The 22,041-nt window shown below is 33.7% G+C and overlaps 1 long non-coding RNA gene across 1 annotated transcript in view; it reads right to left on the bottom strand.

Moving 5' to 3' along the window:
* LOC135125748 (uncharacterized) overlaps positions 1-21,773 on the bottom strand; it is a 164,810-nt gene extending 143,037 nt beyond the window's left edge. Inside the window, exon 1 of the long non-coding RNA XR_010279948.1 lies at positions 21,665-21,773. This is a non-coding gene — a long non-coding RNA (uncharacterized LOC135125748). The remainder of the gene's footprint in view (positions 1-21,664) is intronic.
* Positions 21,774-22,041: the final 268 nt, after the last annotated feature.

Raw genomic sequence — 22,041 nt, 5'->3', positions numbered from 1 at the left:
TCTATGCTTGGTTATATTTGTTTCCTGCTGACTTCAAAATGTAGAAATCACAAGATTTTTGGTGTAGATTGGAATTCCTAAACACAAAAATGTTATAAAGACAAAAAAAAATCAAGCAAAAATGCTAAAACAAGCCAAGAGTACAGCAGAGTTGCGATGTGTGAAAGCGGCTGTCTACATTACATACATTACCGAAGGAACTTTAAATAGCGTCTTATCGCTGTTAAGCAATTTTACACGGCCACAAATAACGCACCGCCTCATCTTTCGATCTTTCTAAATATCTACAATTCGTTCGTGGAAAAGAAAAGTAGTACTTGTCAAAGTTGACGTTTAATCTGACAGTCACTGAATCACGTATGCGCCATCTATTGGTCACTAGCTCTGGACCGTATTTTGAATGCCAAAATGGCGAAAGAGACAGCGTACCAGATCTTCTTGTTTATCCTGGTGTAAGTATAGTTTAATGTGATTTTTAATTGATAATTCGCCGATCTCACGTGTTGCGACGACGGCGTCGTGCAATTCTGCAATTTCGGCACATTGCGTCATTGTTTAGACTGGCGTTGGCTGGGCAGCTGGCTGGTTATCCCGGATCGCGCTCGGACTCGTTAAAAGCGATAAAATTGTTATTTAATTTCACGGAGTCGCTGGGAATTATACATTTTATTTTCTTACATGACGATAAAAAAACAATGTTATGTCAGGAATGTTTAAATGCAACATTTTATAATATTTTAAATTGTGAAATATCTCAGGGGATGGATGGTTCTTCTTAAATTATTATTTCAATTTAAATAGATTCCCGTCTGGAATTCTAACATTTTTTGGCAGTATTCAAGATGTAAAATTTTAAAGATTAAGTCGCTTTGGAAATAATCAGCGAAATAAATGTCGTCGTGGATTCGAATGGGCAAATGGGATTTTATGCTGATTTTGTGTTATGTTTTATGTGTTTTATGATTCCAAATTTGGAACATTTATTACCAAAAGTACCTCTCAGAGCGATGTACAAACAAACCAAATGATATTTTATGTTTTGACCATATTACACATGTGTTTATGTATTTATGTGTTGGGGAATTCGATTCACGATGTACTCTTTCATTAATTTTGTTCAATTGAATTCGGTTGGCTACTTTCGGCCAAGTCAAGACTGACTAATTTCTCCTGCCATTCATATGACTGTTTATTCGCAATACCGGGATGCCGCCAACACGGGATATGCGGAGGGTGTCTTGCTGGTACAGGAAACTTTAGTGGTGGGAGCCAGTGTCGTGTGATAATACTTGCAGCCGCTGCCTCAGGCGCCGGCGAACACAGCATGGAGATAGCGTGACGTTTGGGGTGGCACAGTGGCTTGGTTGTACGTAACTGTGCTAGTGCAAAGAAATAGTTCGATGACAGTTAAATCGTTTAAATAATCAAAATTTGCCAATATAATAATTTGGGCATTGCTTTCCATTTCCCTTAGATATGAATTTGCGAACTAGAGCATTGTATACTTTTAAAAACAAGCTGTGTTTAATCTGATCGAAATTTAAAATTGTTACACTTGAAAGAACCAAATTTTTGTAACTAGAAATATTGAAATATTGATTGAAAAAAAAAACAAACAACGAAAGGAAAGAACTTAATAAAATTATTCCCGCCATATTTTTGTGTCGTTAATTTCAAGGTCACTCTTCCACCTTTGCGGTTCACCACTTGCATCAGAACGCATTCCGCCATTCAAAACACAACGTAGGGTTCCTCCACTTGATGACGATCACAGTTCATGGCCACTTTTCGAATTTTTCGCGGGTTTTCAAATTTTGTGCGCATGCTCCGATTTTGGCGGAATGTTTGGGTTATTACACTACTATTTTATGTGGCCATCCTTTAAAATGATTTTTCTTTTAATACAGGAAAGGTAGAAGGCAGGATGTCACATCTGAAGATCCAGGTGGTATGGAAGAAATACCAGAGAATCTAAACAGAGTGATCATTCATGCAGAGCAGTCAGAGTTTATGGCAAGCTTAGAAATAGATTACACTGGAGTTTCAGCCTGTTGTAAAGTCACTTTACAACAGTTTGAAGATGAAAGTGCTTTACAGGGATTAAAGTATTCGCAAGGAAGTATGGAGTGGATGGAGACACGGAGAAGCAGAACTACGGGTACACATAAAAACTGAAAATTAGTTGGATTGTGAGACAATGAAGAAACTTTCAGGTTCACGTTGCCATTCTATTTTTACCTTTAAAAAGCACGATTGGGACACAATGTTAAAAAATTATTTTGGCAACAAAAATATTGTGACCAAAGAAATGAGGCATGGAAATGAGCAGGAACCATTTGCTCGGGGCAAATTTGAGGCAAATAATCCTCATTTGCAGGTCATAGAAGTGGGATTTTTTATAAGTGCCAAATACCCATGGTTGGGCTACTCTCCCGATGGGGTAGCTTTCCAAGAAGCTCAACCAAAGAGGTTATTGGAAATCAAATGTCCCTATTTAGGTAAATACATTGTACATTTAACGTTATTAAATAAAAGGCCCATACAAAAGTCATAATGTTGAGGGAAAACAAACAAATTTACTTTTATACAGTGAAATTAATGTTTTTTTGTAGGCAAAACCAAGTCGGCGGAGGAAATATTACCAACCCTAAAATATTTAGATGGCAATTATGCCTTAAAAAGTAGCCATGCTTTTTATGCGCAAATTCAGTTTGGCATGGCATTGCTAAATTTAGATGTATGTGATTTTGTTATTTATTTTTGTAGGTATGAAACATATTTACATATTGAGGTAGCATTCCATGGATGTTTTGCCAAAAGATTAATTGAAAGTGTGACAAAAAAATATTTTCAACATATGATACACTATATTTGCCTTAAAAAAAATAAAAGTTCAAGTTGATAAAAAAAATGTTTTTATTAAAAACAGTTTATTTTAAAAATAAATCATTTCTTAGTATAGGACTACTCAAATTAACAATACCACAAATCGTTGTGAAAATGTCGTCCACTATGGGCACTAAATGAAGAGGAAAGTTTTTCCTAAATATTTGAAACACTTTTATTCTGGCGTTTGCTCGTTCAATGTGAACAGCAGCGGACGCAATATTGCGATTTTCCGTCGCTTCGCGCTTATTCTACTGCTTTTTCTTTCTTAGAAAAGGGGGCCTAACTATTTTAATTCCATAATTAGCACACACAGAATCAATAAGAAAATCTTTGTCAACCATTATTGCATCAATATAAGGTGTCAGCTGAGTACAAAGTTGCGATTGTTCAAAGATACTTTTATCGGAGCATCTCCCACCATATGAACGGCTAACGTAACAGATTAAACCCGCAGGAGTAACACCAGTCATAGATTTAACAGTATGATTTTTCTTATAATGAGAATATAGTTTAATTCTACAGCAAAGCTTTTTGGGACTTTGTACCTTTATCTCAGTGCAGTCTAAAATTATCCTTACATTTTGGTATTTTTTAAAACAAATAGGAATATTCATCAAAATATTTTCCCTAGAAGGTAGATAAATAAAAGCTTTCATTATACGACTGAGATTTTGCACTGTTCCCTGAAAATTTTTTTTGCAAGTAGGAACACCTATATCCTTAAATATAACGGATAAGGCAGAATAAGCTAAATCTAATTTCAATTTTAAGAATACTAAAATAAAAGTGACTGGTGGTCAGACAGTATTAACAAACTCTTAAAACAGTGAAACGGAAATGAGTGCCCGCCAAGACTATCAACTCGCGAAAAAAACTAAAGATAGAAATAGTCGAAAGGAAAGCGGGGAAATGGGACGAACTACCAGATGATCTAGAAAGGACATCTTTGGCGATGCGTACAAAATCGTGAGAGCGCAAATGAAATATGGTGCACCGGCTCTTTATCTACAGACCGAAAACAAGAAATAAATCTTTTTTACATAACAAGCTATAGTCAAATTGACAACTCCGGCAAAGGTTACACCAATACTCACGGAACAGGAAATAATAGATGCATGCGCTAAACTGAAAAGCGGAAAAGCTCCAGTATATGGAGGAAAATCGAGTTCCGATGAGCTGGAAGGTAACCATACTGATTTTGTTAGAAAAACCAAAAAGACCAAACCAGATAGACAAAATATCGACCAATCTGTCTGATCAATACATTGGGAAAGGTATACGAAAATATGCGGTGTGTCAGACTGGTGAGGGGTGCCAAACTTGTGGAACGCAACTGAACTTTTCGTGAAAAAGCTGACACCGAATCTGACTGACTTAATCAATTAACTAGTCGAGAAAAAACATTCCACACTGTAAATCATGTGGTTGGCTTTCGCCAGTTTTCTGACCACATTTTTAACTTCGAAACTATTATTTGGAGTTCACAATACTGCACACAATCCAATCTACATGACATATATTGTAACTGACTATACTGACAACCGAATACGCCAACTTATGAATTTGATTACAAATTTTTAAAAACATGAGGCTAGCAACTTAGTACACCAAACTATTTCGAGGATACATAAAGTGTCATCCATATATGTACCAACGTTGTTAATTTGTGGAATCGTTAAATTTTTACCCAGGATAAGAAAGTCTCCCGAACGGGACCAAAATTTGAAAGATATGGTGTGTTTATCAATGAAAACCCTCCGATAAGCACAGAGAAGACTGCAAAAATATCAGACAATCATTGTTCGTGGTTTGAAGCATCCATACACAATTATTTTATAACTTCGTGAACTATATTTCCCGAAACGAGTAATTTTTGCATTTATCCCTACATTTTGATAACATGTCATCCTGAGTGTTCATATCAGCTGAGATGTCAACCCGCCACCCAACCATTCTTGGATTATTTTATCGCCTCATAAGACTGAATTGTGGGCATAATGATATCGGATGCATACTGAATTCAATACAAACATGTACATAGAGAGGAACTTTGATATATGTTTATTTAGGTGGGAAAAATGGGAAGCGCTTGATGAGGCATAGTGAAAAATCCACTGCACCACAAAAAAAGAAATATAAAAGATACTAAATTTAAGGGACAGGAAAGAATGCCTCCTGAAATTTCTAACTAGACGATTTTCTTTTATTTATTTGATTTGAGCGTTGTAAGTGTATGATGGTATCTTCCGCTAATGGATTTTAAGGTTTCATTTGTACATTCCCCTTATGAACAAGTGATAATGGACAAAGGGAATAATTCCAGAACATATTGGAAAATCATAAACAAAAATAGAAATATGGCTAAAGAAAATATATAAAGTGTAATATTGACACCTTAAACAAACTCCGACTGTCGAACTGTGCGGGTGTGTTTTTGGTTGGTCCTCACTTTCCAACGTGTTTGGGTGAGTTTAATAAATTAAAGACACACTGTTTGTTTAAAGTCGATTTAAAGTTGTATATTGGTGGTTATTGGATATTACTGATATGTTTTATTAGCCATAGTTGCCTTTTAAATATCGTTTGTCGGCATTTATCAAAGTATTTGTCGGTCCGTTATCAGAATAGCTGATACTTTTTAACAGCTGATAGCGATTTCTTTGGTGCAGCGAGTGACCGCGGTTTGTCGTGGCGCTCGCCTCGTGTTCAGCACGTACCCTTGTACGAAGGGAGGTGTAATTAACTAGCACCTTTTTGATATAAACCTGCCAGAAATGGAGACGTCTAGGTCTCAGTTTCCACTAAGGAACAAGCCATTGTACTAACTTCGATTAAAGATTTGAAACTTACCGATTACGTGGTGGCTATAGGTGATATAGTCACACCAAAGAATGTTGTTTTTGCTTCTCGTATGTCTAATGAACGCATATGCATTTATTTGAGTGATGTTTCGAATGTGGACCAAATTATTTCTGAGCGTTCAGCTATCACTATTCAAGATAAACGGATCGCGGTGCGTCGACTAATTAACCCCGCTAGGAAAATTATCTTTTCGAACGTTTGTCCATCGATTCCTCATTCCATTCTTGAGGATCTTGTGAAAAGCATAGGTTTTACAACTCTATCACAAATGTCTTTTCTGCGAGCGGCTATTGGAAACAATAAATACAATCATGTTTTGAGCTTCGGGAGACAAACTTATATTCAGCCTAATGAGACGCTAGATCTTGCGTCATCTTTAGTTCTAAAATATGACAACACAAACTGCCGGATTTTCTTAAGTTACGACAACGTTTGTTTCAAATGTAAGATGAGTGGTCATTTCGCTAATGACTGTCCTGGTGTCAGTCTATTGTCTTTTGAGTCTGATCAGCAGCCAGAAACGGTGCCAGAAATAATGGGCAAACGACAAGCACCTGAGGAAGATGTACCTATAGAGAATCCTTTGGATCTTTCTGGCAGATTTCTCGAAAATTCTGACGATAGTGATAACAGGAGACAGGCTAAAAAGATCAGATCTTCTGATTCGACTGAAAGCTTAACACCTGTATTGGAGCTATTGGAACCGGCTAAAGAACTACTTGATAATGCTCAATATCCTATTAGTTTTTCACAAACAGTGGAATTTATGGAAAAAGCGGTTGGAGAAAACATCATTTCTGGCAATAACAATTGTTAACAACACCTCAGTGCTATATGAGTACAATATAAAATAAGTAACAGAAATATTTAAAATTGCCATGCTTAGTTGAATTTGCCCGTAATACATATGTTTCTCTTTCAACGTGATTTCATTATTTTTTACTTGCAGATAATAATCGTAATTTTATAAATTTTATAAATTTATAATAATTTTTAATAAAATCCACTGCACCACAAAAAAAGAAATATAGAAGATACTAAATTTAAGGGACAGGAAAGAATGCCTCCTGAAATTTCTAACTAGACGATTTTCTTTTATTTACTTGATTTGAGCGTTGTAAGTGTATGGTGGTATCTTCCGCTAATGGATTTTAAGATTTCATTTGTACATTCCCCTTATGAACAAGTAATAATGGACAAAGGGAATAATTCCAAAACATTTTGGAAAATCATAAACAAAAATAGAAATACGGCTAAAGAAAATATATAAAATGTAATATTGAGACCTTAAACAAACTCAACAGACATTTTACAACTTGTAATGTAACGATATTGCAAGCCAATGAACCCGGACGATGAACCGACAAAAGCAGCACAGTTTAAGGAAATAACTAAGCAATATTATAAGTGTCCATCGGTTCATCGACGGGGAAATGGTGAAAATGCATGATATACAGAATAAGCATAAATTGTTGTTAAATAGAGAGAATTAAAAATGTTAAGGGAGTTACGTGTAACCCACCACCAAGAACACAATAAACATCTTGTAAAAAATGTAAGTGTTTATGTGCAAGTCCTGGGACACCTAGAGCAAAAGAACAAAAGGAAGAATATTTCATAGCGCTCCTGCCAGTCCTGGCTAAGAAAATTCAAGAGTGACATCAAGGCTTCACATTAGAAAACCGAAAAGGAAAAATGGGTCAGAATCAGTCAAAAGAAGAGGTCATAATTGCACAAGCTGGTTACAGTGGCGGCATAAATAATGGTGTAGATGCTTCTCATTCACAGACCGTAAAAAACTATGTGCAAATTGCCTTGTGTGGATTTGCGGTTTTGGTGTTGGTGGCAGTGCTTTACAAATACTGCAAGAAGCGCTTAGAGACGAAAATCAGAAGAGAAATTTGTCGCAGTCGAGAGGAGGTTTAACGTTCTCTACATGTGGGTTTTTGACAGTCAGTGGAAATGCGCAGTGTTGTGAATGTGTTTCTGGGCAATTCGAGCATTGTCTCATGAAAAGGTTTTGGGTGACATGTGTACGTGCGGGAGTGTTATGGGCATTTCCGTGCTGTGTGGTGCAACAAACACTAAAATGTCATGTCTGACAGCACCGCTTTTAGGCATATGTATGAAGAGCTGAAGGTCATTCACCGCAACCTAGGAAAGGACTCATCTGCTAGACGTCAGGATCCCAAGGCGATACGTAGTAAGGTTAACAAAATAAATAAATTAAATGCGGATTTTAAAGACATTAGAGACAATTTTAACAAACATGAACATAATGATGCTTTGAAAAAAGAAGTTAAGGAATATGTAGAGTTAATATTAAAATTTTTCGATTTAATCAATAGAATATTGGAAAGTAGATTGAAAGAGGTTGCTGATTTACGTGAAATCACAGACGTAAATGATTCTGATTTAGAATTGGATAGTTTAGAAATTATTAATAGTAATCTTAGAGTAAAAATGGGAGAAAAATTTAGTTTAAGGACCGCGGCGAGCTTGTTGCCTCTAATGGATGGTACCGAATTTTTAACTTCAACACTAGAGGAAATTTATAAACTTCTAAAAATTAAGAAATTACATTCTACCGCATATCATCACGAGACACTTGGAGCTCTCGAAAATTCTCACAAATGTTTAGGGGCTTATCTTAGAATGCAAATAGCCAAACATCCTGACACATGGAGCTCTTGGGTGCCATTCTGGTGTTTCGCTTATAATAACACTGTTCACACAGAAACGCGATACACACCGTTCGAACTAGTTTTCGGCAAGACTTGCAACATTCCGTCAAATATCTCCAATAAAAGATATCCTTTATATAATTTCGAAAACTATCCAATCGAGTTAAAGTATCGTTTGCAACAAGCATGTAACGACGCTAGAGAAAATTTGTTAAATGCTAAACATAAGAGAAAACTTAATTATGATAGGAGAACTGTAGTTGTAGATTATAAAGTGGGAGATAAAGTATTATTAAAAAATGAAGGGGGTAAGAAAATGGATCCTCTATTTAAAGGACCATTTGTTGTTGTAGCCATCAACTCGCCTAATATAGTTCTAAGAATAGATGGTAAGTTACAAGAAGTTCATAAGAATAGAGTAAAAATGTACTACAGTTGAGGGTTACATTGTTGTTTTTACTGTATTAGTATTGTCTTTGTTTTAAATGTATTTTGATTATATTTTTTCTTAACTGTATTTTTGTTGCATTTGTATGTTTTGTGTTGTCTTTATTGAAAAAAAAAATTTTTGTAAAATTTTATTTTTGTGCTCCCCCGAGGGAGGTGTAATGTAACCATACTGCAAGCCAATGAAGCCGGACGATGAACCGACAAAACCAGCACAGTTTAAGGAAATAACTAAGCAATATTATAAGGGCCCATCGGTTCATCGACGGGGAAATGGTGAAAATGCATGATATACAGAATAAGCATAAATTGTTAGAGAGAATTAAAAATGTTAAGGGAGTTACGTGTAAACCTCCACCAAGAACACAACAAACGTCTTGTAAAAAATGTAAGTGTTTATGTGCAAGTCCTGGGACACCTAAAGCAAAAGAACAAAAGGAAGAATATTTCAAACTTCTCTATAAGTATACTGCTGACATAGAAGGTGTATCTTCGATGTTGTACGATATTTTTCCTCTAGTGACGCATAAAAGTATTAAAAATCGTCTAAAAAAAATTAGGGTAAAAAACTGAAACGAGCTTACGAAAAAATAGTACATTCTCCTACTGATGTTTGTGACGAGCCATCTTTAACGGCTCTAGATAATTCTATTTCCTAGTCATGGCATTCAGTAATACAAACTGTGAATATTTTACTGGTACTATAGTTTATTCAAACATTGCCTCGCTCATGGCTAAATATACTATTATGATTACGTTAGTCATGAAAGCCCCACATTTCTTGCGTTGTCTGAAACTTGGTTGCCAGCCATAGTACCAGATTCTTTCACACCTTCTACATCAGCAGTACACTTATAGAGAAGTTGTAAAATGTCTGTTGAGTTTGTTTAAGGTCTCAATATTACATTTTATATATTTTCTTTAGCCGTATTTCTATTTTTGTTTATGATTTTCCAATATGTTTTGGAATTATTCCCTTTGTCCATTATTACTTGTTCATAAAGGGAATGTACAAATGAAATCTTAAAATCCATTAGCGGAAGGTACTGTCATACACTTACAACGCTCAAATCAAGTAAATAAAAGAAAATCGTCTAGTTAGAAATTTCAGGAGGCATTCTTTCCTGTCCCTTAAATTTAGTATCTTCTATATTTCTTTTTTTTGTGGTGCAGTGGATTTTATTAAAAATTACGATTATCTGCAAGTAAAAAATAATGAAATCACGTTGAAAGAGAAACATATGTATTACGGGCAAATTCAACTAAGCATGGCAATTTTAAATATTTCTGTACCAGATTCTTTAGTTTCTTTAAATGGTTATACGATGTTTCGAAAAGACCGTTGTTCTGGAAGAGGGGGTGGTGTATGTATATACGTTTGTCATAAATTTTTTTCTGATTTCTCAATAACAGAATTGGATATTCCTATTACCGGTATCGAGTCCATTTTTCAGAAAATTAGTAAGCGGAATTTGACGTATATTATAGGATGTGTATACCGTGCTCCTGATTCTAATATTAACGATGATATTAGTTTGTTTAAGGCTCTTTCGGATTTGTTTACGTCTCACGACAAAGTATTTGTGTTTGATGATTTTAACATGCCAGGTCTAACATGGCCTTTAAACGTTAGTCATTCTTCTAATCCATCGTACCAATTATTAATAGATATGATATTAGGAACCCATGTAACTCAGCTTGTTACTCAACCAACTCGCTACCGAATCAATCAGCAGCCGTTAACTCTTGACTTAATATTAACATCGGACAACAACTTGTTTGCGAATTTACAATATCTCGGCTTTATCGAGAAATCCGACCACATAATACTTAAAGTCGATTTACAGATTTGTTTCACATCACAGCGTAGAGTTACTACCTCTCAAAAGACGTTCATCGATTTTGAAGCAATAAATCAATTTTTATTGACACTTGATTGGTCTGAATTACTTTCTAATTCTTCGGTAGAAAATAACTGGAGCACGTTTAAAACCCGCTTAAATAATATAGTTTCAGAATATTCTTCAACGGTAATACGCAAATTGTCATCTTCAAAATCTTGGATTAATAGCAAGATACTCAAATCAATTACATAGAAGGAAGCGGGCACTCTGGCGGAACTTTAAAAGAACTGGAGATACTACTGATTATATAACTCATCGATCGTTTTCGAATCATCTCTCTTCTGTAATCAGGCAGGCAAGGATCACATATGAAAAACGTATTGCAGATGATAAAAATCCAAAGAATTTCTGTAAATACATCCGTTCCAGCTTAGGTGCTCCGGTTAGAAAGCTAAAGGTTAGAAATACAGATGGTTGTGTCGTCGATGACGAGAGTTTGGTAGCGGATATTTTCGCATCTACGTTTGCTGCTGCGTTTACAAATGAACCAAACAGCATACCAGTCCTGAATGTTCCCTCAAATGTAGCACGCTTGAATGATCTACAATTTCTTGACGAAACTGTGTTAGAAAAACTTGTTAAATTAAAATCCACAAAATCTCCAGGCCCTGATAAAATTACTGCCAAACTTTTAAAAAGTTGTGCTACAAATCTTTCTCGTCCCATTTGCATACTTATTAAATTAGTCTTTTCAATCAGGTGTTTTACCTCTTGATTGGAAAACAGCGACTGTGACTCCTATTTTTAAAGCGGGAGATAAATTTGATGCGTCAAATTATCGACCTGTAAGTTTAACATCTGTTGTGGTAAAAATTATGGAGTCGATCATTTACGATAAAACGATGAATTTTCTTATGGAATGCAATATCATACCATGTGAACAGCATGGTTTTTGGCCGGGAAAATCTATAAATACCAATATGTTATGCTGCCTTGATGAGTGGACCCGGGCTCTTGATATGGGCAAAAGTGTTGATGTGGCATATTTTGATTTTTCGAAGGCCTTCGACCGTGTGCCTACACAGAGAAAAACACTTTTTTGAAATAAGAATTTTAATTTATTTGAATGTCATTTCTTCGAGCGAAAAATATTAGTTTTGTATGAAAATTAATATTTTTGATAGGAATAAATGAGTTTGTTTGACTTATATTCTTTGCTTTTTTGTGTTTAAAAAATTGTCCATCTTTCGCCCAAGACGATGAAGTATCACACTAAAAAAATATTTAATTAAATTTCAGAAACAATTCAAATATGTTAGGACAATGTGACGATTTCATTACTTCAAAAAAATGTAGACTTGATAAATATTTTTCGAAAATAATATTGCATTTTATTTGAATCAAATAAATATTTAGTTGGACTGTGCATCGCGTGATATGTTTTAACCAATCATGATGCAGCTTCTCAGTTCGCCGTGAAACTTGTTATGAAAACGCATGCATTGGCAAAAGATGTGGAAATGGTTTGGTGCTGTGTAAAAAATGGAAGATTTTTTTATTCAAAACGGCTTGCAACACATTTTGCAAACATTTAAAGGTAGGTACATAAATGATGTACTAGATTAGTAATGGAAGAATTGATGCAGTTAGCATGCATGGTGTACGGCAATTTTCGTATATCTTATATTGATGTGTATTCGCATGTGGAAAATACTAGATAGTAATACTGGTAATGTTGAATTATCAGCGAAGTGAACAAAGTGTCGATTATAAAATTTCTCCTAACCGGACCGAACCGGTGATACAGTGCAGAAATTCTAGGAAGTGTACATGTCCCGCCAGTAAACAAATCTACAGTTGGTACACTTGAAAATTGTGACGCACGGGATTCTGCACTTTTAAAATTGTTTATATAAGTTGGATGCAGATTTTGCGTGGTCAAAACATTCTCCGTAATTGAGCTATAAATTTTAATTCAATACAAGGCAATTTTTGCATGTTTAGATTACAATTAAAGTTAATTTTTTTATTACTGCTGCTACGTACAAAACGATTTACTGAAGTATCCGTATAATCTTGTTCCAGATCAAGATATTGACTCAGTTGATTTGTTGTCGTTGATCAGTGAAGAACACATTAAATTACTTATTCCAGCAATTGGAGACCAAATCCGGTTTAAACAAGCTGTGAAAAGAATCAATTCAAATCCTTGCATTGACAATAACCAGGTATGTATTTATATAGCTGTAAAGCATTGCCGTTTTAAGATAGTAAGTATCTACTATGAAGCTGAACAAGCACTGAATTGGCTAGCAAACTCTCGATCTATCAAGTAGAAATTCAGAAAATTCCACGATTCAGCGTTGCCACTGCCTCCGTGATTCAAGTTACCACATTTTAACTGAACTGACCACTACCAATTTTAGACAGCTAGATTAAAGTTTTGAATTCCAATCAAAGGTAACTGTAGATATCAGTATACAGGGAAACATTCCTGAACAATACTATCAGTATTTTTAAGTTTCTAATGTAGGTAACCAAAATTTCGTATATTGCCAGTAACAACCTTTATATACTTTAACATTATTTTTAGTATATACAAGAAAATCTAAAAAGTGCTATCAGCTGTCAGTAATTTCATTTTACAACAAAATTTTGTTAACTAGTATGGAATAAGTACTTATTTTCGTTGCAGCAATATCATAATGAAAATGAGCTGGTAGTTTCAAACAAGAGGAAACAAGCCATTTTTGAAAATAATCCCATTAGTATTGATGAAACTGAACCAGAATCAAAATTTAAAAAAATTGATGGGTCAACACCAATATTACTCGTCGTTGATTCTCAAGCTCCTGGTCCAAGTAATTCTGGCACAGAAACAGGAATTGCGTCAGCCTCAACAGTTACAGATTTACGAAATAGTGACTGTGGTCAAAACTCTTCGTTCTTGTCTGTTGCACAAGAAATTCACGACTTTAATTTGAGTGCTATCTTAGAGGGAGATGTTATTGGGCGAGCAATTTTAACAAAACACAACACGAATGTCCCAGTAACTAATAGAGATCGAAACAGCTTATGTGAAATAGTAATTTCTTATTTTTTGAACAAATCTGTCAAACTGAATAACGATTTTTTGTCGCGCATTGCCGATGAAATTACAAAGATCATCCCTACTGAAAAAAAAACTACTTATTTCGTAAGCCCCATCAAAAAAATTAGTTCCAAATTTAATAAACCCGAAGTAGCAAGAGAAAAACTTGTGGACAAACACAGGAATAAACTGACAGCTTTAAGAAGAACAATTTTTGAGTTTTTTCATTTATTCCTCTCTTATTTTTAGTATGTCTTTCAAATATTTTGAGAGTTCTTTTCTTTACATCATCGATGTTTGATGGTATTACTACTGTTTTGTTTCTTAATTCTGCTAATTTCTTAGGATCATAATTATTGTAGTTGTCTAATTTATATTCCAATTTATCGATTTTATTATTAGCGGATTCTAGTTCACAGTCTGTTATAATTAATTGTTCAAGGAATAAATTAGCTGTTTTTCTTGCAATATATTTATCTACTACTTCTTGTTTGAAACCAACTATTTTTGCTTCATCTTCTAATCTGTCTACTTCAGTAATAATAGGTTTTAAATCTTTTTTCCATTTTTCTTTCTCATCGTTGGGAATGTATGAAACTAGTTTGTCCATTTATGACTGAAAAGTTTCTAAAGATTTACTAAGTAATTTATCTGCTTCTTCATCTAAACTTATATGTTTACGACTACCTGCTTTATGTTCTACATTATCGAATATTTTTTTATTTTTTATTTTATTTTTTCTCTCTTTTGTTCTCAATTGTTCCGATTTGTTCTCTTTTGTCCCGGATTGTTCCCGTTTATTCTCATTTGTTCTCGTCTTACATGCAATCTTAATTCCAACTGAATTTAGTCCCATATTTAGGGAATTTCTAGAAATATTTTTAGATTTGCAAAATTCTGTCTTTGTTAGTTTTTTTATTTACAGTCGAATTGAGATATTCAATAGCAAAATTACGATTTCTCATTTGAGTTACTTCATTGATATTTTTTGGTATATTTAGCTTTTTATCAAGAGTAAAAGATTTGTAACTATTTTTAAGTTGTTGGAGTTCAGATGGCTGTCTGATTTTTAATGGTGTGTAATATTCTGCTACAATTTTGTTTTCTCTAATATTAGTTATTTCTTGTATTTATTGTAAATAAAAAATTTACTCAAGTAATGAAATATTAATAATTAAAAATGAAGATAGATAATTTTATAACACATAGTAGATAAAAATGATATTTTATTTAAAAAAATGTTGATAAACAACCAAACACCTTAGGTATTAAACAATTTTGTCCGGTATATGAATATTAACTTTGGTTGTAGAAACAAAAGATAATGAATCATTATCAAAATATATTTACAAGACAAAAATATTAAAATCCAGACCAAAATAAGTTTACAGCAACCACTGAACCGCCATTTCATCGTGAGATTGCTACAGATCAAAAATCATGGAATACAATGTCGCTTGAACTTTTTGACATGAGTAATAAAAATTTAAATGCATAACAAGTGTAATAAAAAAAACGTATAATTACTGTTTGAGCATAAAATTTATCAGCCTTGTCCTTTAGCTTCTGCTTTTATTACTTTTCATTTTCTTGCTCACAACAAGTTTTAGTTTATAGCTTCAATATCAAATACCTTTTCCTTTTTTATTGTAGGGAGGGAATAATGTTGGCAGCTACCTTTAGGCAGTTACCTAAAAGCAGTTGCATACGATTTCCAAGATGCAATTATTCAGGAAGTTACAACCACCACATAGCGAAAACAATAGGTCAATTGACATCAAAATTGGCAAGTCAAACATCAGAATTGGCAGAAATCAGAAATCAAATGGCAAGACAAACATCAGAATTGGCAGAAATCAGAAATCAAATTGCAAGACCAACATCAGAATTGGCAGAAATCAGAAATCAAATGGCAAGACAAACTTCAGAATTGGCAGAAATCAGAAATCAACTTAAAGACATGAACATAAAAATCGGCTACCTGGAAATGGGTCAAATTATTACTGATTTGAAGGAAGAAATTGGCCTGTACAAACCGATTGTTCAACTGCTTATTAGAAGACAACTTAATTTGTAATGAGACGCCTCTAGAGCCTCCAGAACCACCCAATGTTGTCCAGAGACCTCAGAGGCAAAGACAAGCACCGAAAAAGTATTGTGATTATCATGTATACTGTTGTAAATAATTGTAAATAGTTTAGTTTTTCTTCTAGATATTTTTCTGTGCTACGCAGAAATTAGTTATTTCTTTAAAGAAAGGGGGATGCCATGGTATAATTAAGTATTATTGTATCAGGTAGAATCGTGTGACCAGTTGCATACCGGATAGTCTATGAATAGGTAGAGTTCTTTTTTTTTTATTTGATTAAGTTCCCCTACAGACTAGTGGCCCAATTACAGGGGAACGGGGGACATACACAACACCCAGAGCCAGGCGGGAATCGAACCCACGACCCAAGGTGTAGCGGGCAAGCACGAAGCTACCTAGCCCACCCGGGTCCCTTCTTTTACAATGTATAGTTAGTTATTGCATCAGTTTTTGGGCGATGAGCTGGGGGAGACAACCAAGCACAGCCACCGAGAAATTGAGTTAGACCACAATGATTTGTAACAATTATAAAAGAAGACATCGTTGATCATTTAACAGTAACATATTTCATTTTCGATGGTGCGGCAATTAATCTTTCTATGGCAAGAGTTCTAGGAGCTAATTTTTCTTGTGCCAATAATCTAGTAACACATTTATTGCATCCTACAACTGGGGATCCGATTTTTATCATGCTTGATGTCTGTCATATGATAAGATTAATTAGAAATACTTTGAGGGATTGGGATATTTTGTATGATAAAAATGGACACGGTATTAACTGGAATTTTTTTATATAACTGATTGAACTACAAGAAAATGATGGTTTGCACTCTGCTACAAAGTTAAGAAGACGACATTTCAATTATAAAAAAGGGATGATGAAAGTTCAATTGGCAGTGCAAACATTTAGCACCACACACATAAAAATGTCTTTCTACTTTAGTGTACAATTTTTACTTGAAAATATTTTTTTGATATGAGAAAAAAAGTATAGAACTATATATATAATTTAAGTTAATGTATGGAATATATATTAACTTAAATTCACGTGAAGTAGTGGTTTTCTTTCAATTTAAAACAAAAATAAGTAAGTTCAGCGTTTTTACTTTAATCGAATTTCATACATTCTTTTCAAGTTAAATACTTAGTATTATCTGAGTGTTTATATAGTCTGTATTTAAACCAATTATTTAGTTTTCGTTTGTGGAATTTTCTTTCTTAAATTTACAATAAAATGTACTCATTAACAGAAAACTCAGTGGAAGAAAGAAATAATTAATTGGTTCCTATTTTAAATTCAAGATGAAATAATATTTATCTCCACCTGACCAAAAAAGCGTGTGCTTTTTCCAGACCTGCGCATTTGGTTGGTGTAAAACAGAAGAATAATTTTTTTAGTCCAAGACAGTTTTACTCCTCTGAGAAATAATAATTACTGCTGTTGAGAAATTAATATTTCCTTTGAGTTAAAAAAGAGCTGGGTAGTGAATGAACCGCCATTACCAGTCGTCTGCTGAATGCGTGCTGAAAAATTATTATGTAACTCGGAATTACAAAAACTTACATCTGTATTTCAAAATAAGTACATCCAATAAAGACTTCCAGTGTGTCTGGCATCCAAAGGGCTCACGATTTTTTGCGTATCAGCACTGTTGTGTCATCAATGTTTTTAAGTTTATCCGTGGGTCCCTTGCGTAGTTATTCTGTTACAAGGTTCTGATATTCGTTTGATCAGTTAGAATTTTTTTTTGAGGACATTGCTGGAAACAACTTTGAACTTATTACCTATTACTTAGGGATATATACTAAGTCAATGTACACATTAATGTGTATATTATTTACCGACGCTATTATGTATTATTTTGTAGCAAAAGGAATAACCATCGATTTTTACCCAAGTTAACAAAAGAGTTATTAACAGAAATTATCCCAAATAATGCAGGAACGCGAATGAGATTTAATGAAAGGTTAAAGCAATATCTGCAGGAGAACCTAGGAAGTGCTGCTACTACTGCTACAGCCAGCACTGATAATATCTAATCTCATTTTGTTTAAACATCAATAAAAATGTTTTTTTTTTCAATATTGTAGATGTTTTACTTTATTAACCCATAACTTTGCAAGTTTATTAGAATTTTCTATTGCATTATTGATTATTTACATTATCTCGTTTGTAGCTTCCAAATTTAATTCCGCATGCCACAGGTTTGGAGGGCAGAGTAAACACAAAGTACAATATTTTGATAGTTTATGTTGGGAGCAAACATTGCAATGCTAAGTTAAAGCGCGTGGCTATTCTAGTTTTGTGAGTTAAGTGTCAAAGAGAGACCACATAACCTTTATTTTTTTTCCACTAGAATAACCCATTAAAAAGGTATCTGCGGATTTGTCGGTTGAGTTTTCGTACAATGTTGTCGGTTGGGTAGTTTTATAATTTCTGAATACGTATTACTAAACTGAAAGAAAAAAACTGAAGAGTTCCAGTCTATGAGTCCAATACTGAATGACTAAGACCGAATTAAATGTTAAACACAATGTGGACATTGGAAAATATAATAAATTGCTCGCATTTTTAAAGCGACAGGGCACAAGTTATCGTCCCAAAAAATCTAAAGTGTTCACAAAACAACAATTTAATGACTTTTTGAAAGAAGCCCCAAATCAAATTTATTTAGCCACAAAGATGGGTAACACGTTTCATTAAAAACGCAATTCAGTGTTATGTTTCTTAGGTTACACTAACGTTTGGAGTAATGGGGGCTTGCCGTTGTGATGAACTTGTTCAAATGAGAGAAAATGATGTTGACGATTTAGGAACCCTGATTTTAGTCAAAATTCCCAACAGCAAAACCAAACAATCTCGTTCATTTACAATTATTGGAGACTTTTATTTAAATTTATACAGACAATATATCAGTCTTCGCCCAACAGATACAAATATATGCCGATTTTTTTCTTAAATTTCAAAACGGGAAATGTCACAATGTTGTGATGGGAATCCATAAAATTTCAAGTGTACCTAGAACAATTGCATCGTTTTTGAAACTACCAAATCCTGGTGACTATACAGGCCATTGCCTTTGCAGAACTTCTGCAACATTTCTAGCAGATAATGGTGGCGATATAACACCCCTAAAGAGGCACGGAAGATGGAAATGCACCAATGTAGCGGAAGGTTATATAGAAGACTCCATAATAAACAAAACACAGACAACATCAAAAATTCTTGCCCCCATTAATGAGGCAAGCTCTTCTACACAGTTGAATTGGAGCAATTTAAGCCTAGCACGTCTTTTGCACAGTTGAATCAGAGCAATAGTAAGCCTAGCACTTTTTTTGTCAGAATTGAAGTCTAACTCAACTAATATTCGGCAAATCCTGTCTTCGGACAAACCAACAAAATTATGAATATCGATACTGTAGCTAGCAGTAGATATTCAAAACTGCACATTGCAATCCTGTATTTTTAACATTACTTTGCAAAATAAATAAAAATATAATATTTTCTAAGAATGCGTTCTACTCCTAGCAATATAATATACTATTATTCTTTTTTTTACTTTTGTAATTTTTTTATAAGTAGTAACTGTGGTTTATTAAGCTTAATTTATTATATCGTTACAAAATTTTGTTTAATTTTATCAGTTTTTCAGAAACTTCCGTTATTGATTAGGGTGACCAGACGTACGGATTTTTGCTGTATTGTCCAGCATTTAACTGAATCAATCAGCATTAACATCTGTACAGCAAATGTACAGCACTGATACTACAAATTACGCATTTTTGCTCTGTAATTATGAATTACACGTACAGGTGAAGACAAAAAAAAAACACTCTGCACTAAAGAATACAGAATCCTAACACGTTAAAGATCTGCTTGATATTAGTCGATAACGCAGGCTGCTTTTTTGATTTACATTGTAACTACTACTAGAGTGACTAGACACTAGTTGACTAGCGTTATTTCTGTGAATTACCGGTCGTTATTTATTACCATATTGTTGCAAGAATTATTAAGTTATTTGAACCATTAAAATCTTACTTTCTGTCGACAGAAAAGTGAACTGTATATATAAAAAACTTTTTGGAGAATGAAACCTCTGAAATGAACATAACAAAAGTACTGCTGTACAAGTTTCAAGTGAAATAAATAAACTTATTCTAAAGTTAACAGTCAGACGAGATGAAACTTTTTATCCCTAATTATTAAAAAGGATCTGAACAGGCTTTGTGAGAATGGCCAACTGAACAAACAGTGCTTTATTAATCATATTAAATTGTTTTATCAAAACTGTTTAGACTATTTAAATTTATGGACAACACAATTTACTGATTTAAAATTTTTAGAATGGACAGAATTAAATAAAATTATTGATTGGACTTCAATTCAATATTGTGTATCTTCAATTTTGGAATATTTTCTTACACATAAATTAATGAAAATATTTTATTTGACGAAGTAACTTTCCTTAAAAATTATGTGACACAAGAAAAAATCAAAAACTGGGAAGATCAAGATATGCCCACTGATTTGCTCAGTCTATTGAATTTCCCAATCTTTTACAAATAGTCGAGTATGCATTGTGTTTATCGCGTACTAATGCTCCTACAGAAAGAATTTTTTTCTATGGTGAATAATATATGGGCTGACGAGAAATCTTGATTGAATGTAGAAACTTATTAATCGTTCGAAGGAATATGGCAAATAATAATTGTGAGGAATTTTTAAAAGATTGAGACAAATAACCAATTATATACTTAGAAAACTTCATTCCGCTGAAAATATTTGTAATAGGTACATAGATAAATAATTTGTTACTTCTTTTTTATAATTTTTGAAATAAAATTTAATTGTGAAATATTTAAATATTTTGGACTGACATAAGGGGCAATTCTGAATCAAAGTTGTTAAATTTAAAGGGTGTTAAATTGCAAATTTCCATAGTAACGAGTTAAATTCGTAAATCTGATTGGCTGTTTATTTTTTAACAACCTTTAAATTTTAACAGGTTTGATTCAGAATTGGGCCTATATACCAACAAACTTGTGTACAGCATTGGCGAGAAATCTGGTCACCATATTCTTGATCACTATCCAAAAATTATTTCTACTAGTTATAATTACAATGTATTCTGTTATATTTATGCTACTTGATGTAATTACATAAGATATGCCTCTTATTATCAATAAAGTTAATAAAACTTCAAATTGTTTTTTACTTCCTGTTTATCTAAAAGGTTTATTACTAGTTATTGTGCTAATGAATGAGCTGTTTAGTTGTTAAATGTTGCAAAAGAACCAATTTTAAAATCATTATAACTCCACCAAAATGTGAAAAAGATTTTTTTTACTATTTTTCCCAGACTCACCAGTTGATTGTTAAGAGCGTAGCGGAGAGTTAATCCGCCATTTTCCAGACACCCGGTATATAAAGGAAGACAACACTTGACTTTTGACAGAAGCCAGAAGCAGCAAAATCTAACCTCTTTTTAATTTATTTCTCCTTTAAAAATCACTAGCGCAGTTGCTGCCTATATTTTTGTAAGAAATTGCAACGTTGGTGGACTTTAAAAAAAATAGCGTTTAAATATGACCGTGAGATTCGTGTCCTCTTTTTAACAAAATGAAATCTGGTCACCCTTACATTATTTATTCATTTGATAACAACAGAACCTTTACTGGGAACATTTCTCCTCTTATTGAGAGTAATGCCTCAGAAATGTATTAAAAACAGGATTTATGAATTTTAAACACTTACCACATGTGATTACTGATGACAAAAGGCAAGCCACATTTTTTGTTTCCAAGACACCCATCATTTTCATCTCCGTTTCAATATTGGCAGGGACCAGAAAACATTGGTGCAGTTTAAGTAACGCGGAAACACAAACAGAGACACGAATACCGTATCAAACAAACACCTAAACAATGCAAAAAAAACACAATACCCTAACCTCTTCGCACGAGCATAAACACAACCACGCACTCACACGTATTCTATAACTAAAACATGAAACTGTTGAAACCGTTGAAACTGAGGTACTGGAACTTGAACCCGCAAAACAACCAACGCGCAAACGCGGACACAACGTATGCCATATTGTATGAATCACGGATTAAGAAAATTGCTTATGC

The sequence above is a fragment of the Zophobas morio genome, unplaced genomic scaffold, assembly GCF_036711695.1.
Source record: "Zophobas morio isolate AGI-343-1 ecotype UQ-CSIRO unplaced genomic scaffold, CSIRO_AGI_Zmor_V1 ptg000009l, whole genome shotgun sequence".
NCBI classification, from domain to species: domain Eukaryota; kingdom Metazoa; phylum Arthropoda; class Insecta; order Coleoptera; family Tenebrionidae; genus Zophobas; species Zophobas morio.
This window is presented reverse-complemented; position numbering and strand designations above follow the sequence as displayed.